We start from the raw sequence: 6,676 nt of genomic DNA on the forward strand, positions 1-6,676 counted from the left end.
GGGGAAAAAAGATGGAATGGAGGGAAGGGAATAAAAGAGGTGTAAAAGAAAAGAGGGGGAGGGAAGAAGAGGGGGGGGAAAAGAAAGTAAATAAAAGATGAAAGAGGGGGAGGTAGGAAAGGGGAACAGAAAGGAATGGAAAAAAGAGGGAGGGAGGGGAACGGAAGGGGGAAGGAAAGGAGAGGGGAAGGAGGAAGGAAGATGGAGAAGGAGGAGGGAAGGGAGGGGAAAAGGGGGGGAATGGAGGAAAGGGGAAGGGGGGGGGATGAGGAAAGGGGGGAAGGAAGAGGGGAGGGAAAGGGGAACAGGGGGGTGGAGGGAGAGAGAGGTGGAAAGAGGGGGGAAAGGGAAGGGAGAGGAGGGAGGGAATAGAGGAGAGGAGAGGGAGAGAAAGGATCAGAATAGAGGGGAGAAGAGAAAAGGGGAGAGGGAGAAAAAGGGGAGGGAGGGGTGAAGACGAAATGTAAGAGGACGTAGGAAGGTAGGGAGGAGGGAGGGGGAAACAATGGGAAGGAGAGGGAGGGGGAAGAGGAAGGAGGGAAGAGGGAGAAAGGATAGCGGCGTCCAAGGGGAGAGGAGCGGAGCAAAAGGGAGAAAGGTAAGGGGAGAGAAAGAATGGAGTAGAAGGGGGAGAGCGAGAGAAAAGGGGAGAGAAAGAAGGTGAAGGAAAAACGGGGAGAAGGTGAGAGAACAAAAGATATAAAAGAGGGAAGTGACTAAGGGGAAGGGATGGGCACAGGAGGGGAGGGAATGAAGGGAAGGGAAAGCAGAGGAGGAGGGGCAGATGAAGGGGGTAGAGGGGTAAGGTTGGGGTTAGTAGGGGTTTTCGATGGGAGGTAGGGGTGTAAGAGGAGGAGGAGGGGTAGAAGAGTGATGTGGGGGCAGGATGAGGGGGGTAGAGGAGGTAGGGATAGAGGAGAGGATGGGTTCGAGAGGGGGCAGATGGATAGGGGTAGAGGGGTAAGGTTAGAGGAGGAGGAGGGGTCGAAGAGGGGGCAGATGAGGGGGTAGAGGGGTAGGGATAGAGGAGGAGGAAGGGTCGAAGAGGGGGCAGATAGCGATAGGGGTAGAGGGGTAGGGTTAGAGGAGGAGGAGGGGTCGAAGAGGGGGCAGATGAGGGGGTAGAGGGAAAGAGGAGGAGGAGGAGGGGTAGAAGAGGGGTATTAGAGGAGGAAGGGGATCCGGTGCTAAATGATTTCACGCATTATAAAACAGATCGAATAACCGTATTGTGCAATTGGCAGCTCTGGGGGCGGCGGGGAAAATAAAGCGAGGGTAGAGATGCTTCGCAGGTGGTGCGAGATGTATCTTTTATTATTAGTATTTATTATCATCTTCATAATGGAAATGATTATGACCATCATCATTCCAATAATAATTATAATCATTATAAAGAAAATTCAAGTCATAATCATTAATATAATTAATATCTATATCATTATCAGTGTCGTTATCATTATCATTAACGTTATTGTTATAATTAATTTTCTTATCATTATCATTATCATTTTGAGAGTTTGTGTGTCCTTACGAAAGGGAGGGTAGAAGGGATGGAAAGGAAGGAGGGGAAGTGTGATGAAAGGATAGATAAAGCAAAGAAAAGAAGGAGGAAGGGAGGGAGGGAGGAAGGGGTGGAGGGAGGGAGGGGTGGAGGGTGTCATTAAAAGAGAGAGAGAGAGAATGAGAAAGAGAGAGAGAGAGAGAGAGAGAGAGGGGGGAGGAAGAAAAGCTAGAGAGGGGGAAGGGTAGTGGAAGGAGAGAGGACGAGATGTATAGCAGAGAGCGTAATGAGAGGAGAGAGATGAGAGAGAAGGTAAGGAGAGAGAGAGAGAGAGGAGAAAGGGGATGAGAGAGGAGAGAGAGTAGAGGTTGGGAGAGGAGGTGCTGAGAGAGATGAAGGAGAAAGAGAGCGAGAGAGAGAGAGAGAGAACAAGAGAGAGAGAGTTTGTCCGTTTAAGACGATGAGAGATGTGGTGTGAGAGAGAGAGAGAGAGTGAGAAAGAAAGAGAGAGAGAGTGAGAAAGAAAGAGAAAGAGAGTGAGAAAGAAAGAGAAAGAGAGTGAGAAAGATAAAGAGAGAGAGTGTGAGAAAGAAAGAGAGAGGCACATACAAAACGATAAAAAAAAAGAGAAATACAGAAAGAAAGATAAAATGACAGAAGAAAAGAGATAGAAATGAGAAAGATAAAAAGAGAGAAAGCGAAGAGAAAGACAGATGATGACATTGAAAAGGAAAGAAAAAAAAATCAATAGAACGAAGCGACACAAAGGGTGAAAACAGTGATTGAATCCGCAAGAGTTTTGATAAAAAAGGGAAAGGGAGAGAGAAAGAAAAAAAAAAAAAAAAAGACAATAGAAAAAAAAGAACAAAGAAGAAAAAGAATAACCCAGTGAGGGAGGAGAGGAGAAGGAAAACCAGAACCGAAAAGACAAGAAAAAAAAAATAAAATAAAAAATTAAATGAAAAACAATAAGACAAAAAAACAAAACAAATGAAAGCCATGATAGGAATAGTTGCCAAACGAAAAAAAAAAAATCGGATAATGGGAAGGGGACGAAAAGTTGATAAAGAAGGGGTCAGGCGTAAAATTGGATAAACAGGAGGGTGAGAAGTAATGTTTGATAAAAAGGGGATAAGTGATAATACAGAATAATACAAGGGTGAATGATGTGGTCGGATGGATAGGGTGAACGAAATGCGATTATATATTTTTGAAATTATCTGTGAGTTAATCTATCTATCTGTCTGTCTGCCCATCTACCTATATATCTATTTGTATGTATCTTGTCGCTTACTTACGTCTGTATGTCTCTCTCCCTCTCTATTTATATATTAAACTACATATCTATCTATCTATCTAACTATCTATTATCTATCTATATGTCTCTCTCCATATCTATTTGTCTATGTCTCTAGTTATCTATCTATCTATGTATCTTTTTTTTTCAACTGTTCATCTATCTATCCATCTTTCTATGTATCTATCTATCCATCAACCTACCTACCTATCTACATAAATATCTTTTCATCTATCCTTCTATCCTTCTATCCATCCATCTATAGCCCTTGGCAATAAATACATGAGAATAAAAGTAATTGAAAAAGGCGGAAAATATAGATCAAATACCAGTAGATATCAATAGTAAGGATGAATGAAGGAACGGCAATAAAGAAGAGATAAGGAAACCTGAGAAAGTGCCAGACGAAAGAAAAAGTAAAAAGAGAGAAGAAGAAGAAAAAAGAAAAGAGAAATTGAGATAATTAGCATGAATATAAAGCTAAAGAATTAGGATCAAGTTAAAGACATACTAACTATCTATCAAAACAAACAAACAAACGAAACAAAACAGAAAGAAAGAGAGAAAAAAAAGGAAAGAACGAAAGAAAAGAGAAAATCCCGAACTAAAGGAATAACAGAAAAGCGAAAAGTGTGTGTTAAGGGAGAGGGCAAGAGTCCCTGTGTTGGAATGACGAGAGCGATGGTATTGGGGAGGGAGGGGGACGGGAGGGGGAGGGGAGGGAGTAGGAGAGAAGAGGGGGAGGGGAGGGAATGGGGAGGGAGGGGGAGGAGGAGGAGGATTGGGAGAAAGGAGGAGGAGGAGGAGGATTGTGAGAAACGGTGGTGGAGGAGGAGGAGGAGGAGGAGGATTGGCAGAAAGGAGGGGGAGGGGAGGGAGTGGGAGAAAGGAGGAGGAGGGGGTGGAGGAACAGCGGAAGGAGTGGGAGAAGGAGAGAGAGAAAGAGGGAAGAGGGATAGGAGAAGGGAGGGAGGGAGAGAAAGAAGGAGGGAGGGGGAGAGATAAAAAAGAAAGAGAGAGAGAGAGAGAGAGAGAGAGAGAGAGAGAGAGAGAGAGAGAGAGAGAGAGAGAGAGAGAGAGAGAGAGAGAGAGAGAGAGAGGTGGGGAGGGAGGGAGAGGAGAGAGAGACTGAGAGAGAGAGAGAGGAGAGAGAGAGAGGAGAGAGAGAGAGAAGAGAGAGAGAGAGAGGAGAGAGAGGAGAGAGAGGGAGAGGAGAAGAGAAGGACAGAGAGAGAGAGAGAGAGAGAGGAGGAGAGAGAGAGGAGAGAGGCAGAGAGAGAGAGAGAGGGAAGGGAAAGAGAGAGAGGGAGAGGGAGAGGGAGAAAGGGGGAGAAAATGAGAGAGAGGAGAGAGGCAGAGAGAGAGAGGGAAGGGAAAGAGAGAGGGGGAGAGAGCGAGAGAGAGAGAGAGAGAGGAGAGAGAGAGAGAGAGAGAGAGAGAGAGAGAGAGAGAGTGACATAATGAGAGAGAGAGAAAGAGATAGATAGATAGATAGAGAGAGAGAGAGAGAGAGAGAGAGAGAGACAGAGAGAGACAGAGAGAGAGAGAGAGAGAGAGAGAGAGAGAGAGAGAGAGAGAGAGACAGACAGACAGACAGACAGATAGATAGATAGATAGATATAATAAGTCATCAGAAACTCCATATGTCATTACCACCGCACAAAAGAGGGTGGTCAATGTCGAATTTATGTAGATTTCTATCGATCGAGAAACAATGGCCTCCAGCATCTATCGGTGGAGTAATTTGTATAATTTCAAAAGAATTTTATCATCATTATTCCATTTTGTCTATCGATCGCTTAAAGTTCCTTTTTTTTGGTATTTTATTGTGTCTTTTTGCTTTGTTTTTCTCTCTATGTTTGTGTTATTCATGTCTTCTTCTTGTTTATGTATACTATGTTTCGTTTTGCTTTTTTTAATGTTTTATTTACTATTTCTCTTCTTCCATCGTCTCCACCTCTTCTTCCTTACTAATTCGTCATTATCCCTCTTCTTTCGTTCTCTATTTCATTTTCCTTCTCCTTTTCCTCTTATTCTTAAATATCTGATTCTCTTTCTCCTCCTCTTCCACATAATTCTCGTCCTTCTCCCTCTTCATCTTCTTCTTTCTCTTCACATTTCCCTTTAATATTCTTCCTATTTCTTCTTCTTCTTCTTTTTCCATCTCCTCTCCCTATTTTCTCCTTCTCCATCTCTATGTCTCTTTAGTCTTCTCTTTCACTTATTTCCATCTTCTCAAATTTCTCCTTTTCTTCTCCTTGTGCCTATTCCTCCTCTTCCATTGCCTATTCCTCTTATGTTTCCTCTTACACTGTGCATTATCCTTTCTTTTCATTGGTTCTGGATCTTCTCTCCTCCTTTTCCATTTCTTCCATCTTCTTTTCATATTTCTCTTCTTCTTACTTCTCCTCTTTCTCTTTCCCCTTTCATTACGTGTTCTCCTTCCTTTTCATCCGCCCTTCCATTGTCTCTTCTTCCTTTTTCTTACTATTTTACCTTCCTTTCCCTCCTCCCTCTTCCTCTTCCTCTTCCTTCTCCCATTTTGTCTTTCTCTCTCCTGCTGTTGCCTCCTTCCTCTTTGTCTTCCTCTTTCTCTTCTCACATTACCGTGTTGATCTTTCTCTTTCTCTTCCTCCTCTCCCTCTTTCTCTGTATCATCCTCTATCTCTTCCTCTACCTCTTTCTCTCCCTCTTCATTTTTCTCCATCTCTTCCTCCTCCCTCATCCTCCTATCTCTCTTACTCCTCTTCTTTCTCTCTCTCTTCCTTCTCTACCTCCGCTTTTCCTCTTCTCCCATTGCCTATTCGCTCTCCCCCACTCAGGTGATCCATCATCGGGAGAGGGGGTAGGGGGGGAGGAGTGAGCCTGGGCAGGACACGCCCCCTCTCAACTCCTCCTGGGTTCGTAATGACCTCGGTCGTCCAGAGAGCATTTAGCCAGGCGAGGACGACCCCCCCCCTACCCACCTTAACGACTCCAACCCCCCTCTTATGATCATCTCTCTCTCTCTTTCTCTCTCTCTCTCTTTCTCTGTCTGTCTGTCTGTCTCTGTCTGTCTCTCTGTCTCTCTCTCTCTCTGTCTCTCTCTCTCTCTCTCTCTCTCTCTGTCTTTGTCTGTCTCTCTGTCTCTCTCTCTCTCTCCTCCACCGTTCTAATGACTCTTGCTTGCTTCCCCCGACGCATTAACGACCCCCTCCCCCCCATTTTCATACCTTAGACCACTCGTACGACTTTCTCTTGTATACCTCCGACGCCCCCCCCCCCCCCTCAAACCCGGCATACAGCTGTGACGACCCTCTCATAAGCAATCGATGGTCTTTCTATCCTCATATACACGACCCCCTCCTCATATACCTCTTTTTCCTCTACTAGATCCCCTCCTTCCCTCTACCCCCTCCCCCCCTCCCCTCCCTACCATCACACAAACACCCCCCCCTCTCCATCTCAGACTCCTTTGACGACCTTCAATCCCCCTCCCCCACCCTCCCCTCATTCTCCCCCATCCTCCCCCACCCTTCCTCACCCTCCCCCACCCTCCCCCACCCCAGCATATACATCCTTCACAATGTTAACTTCCTTCCTCTTTGGCAAGGAGGGGAGGGTGATTGATGGTGTGATTGGAATGGTTTTGAGGTGGATTTTTTTGGATGAGGTGTTGTGTTGTTGATTTGAATGATTTGAGTTTGTGGTGTTTGTTTGATTTGTTTGTGAATGTGAATTGTGTTTGATTGGATGTTTGTTTTTGGTGATTTTTGTGGATGTTTGTGGATTGTGGTTTTGATTGTGTTTTGGGAAGGTATTTGGTGAATGTTTGTGATGGTTTTGTTTGGGGGATTTTGGTTTTTTGTTTGGTTTGCAGGTGGGGAGTGTGATTATGT

The sequence above is a fragment of the Penaeus japonicus genome, unplaced genomic scaffold (genome assembly GCF_977035675.1).
Source record: "Penaeus japonicus unplaced genomic scaffold, GWHDUDI00000001_assembly GWHDUDI00000004, whole genome shotgun sequence".
Taxonomy (NCBI): Eukaryota; Metazoa; Arthropoda; class Malacostraca; order Decapoda; family Penaeidae; genus Penaeus; species Penaeus japonicus.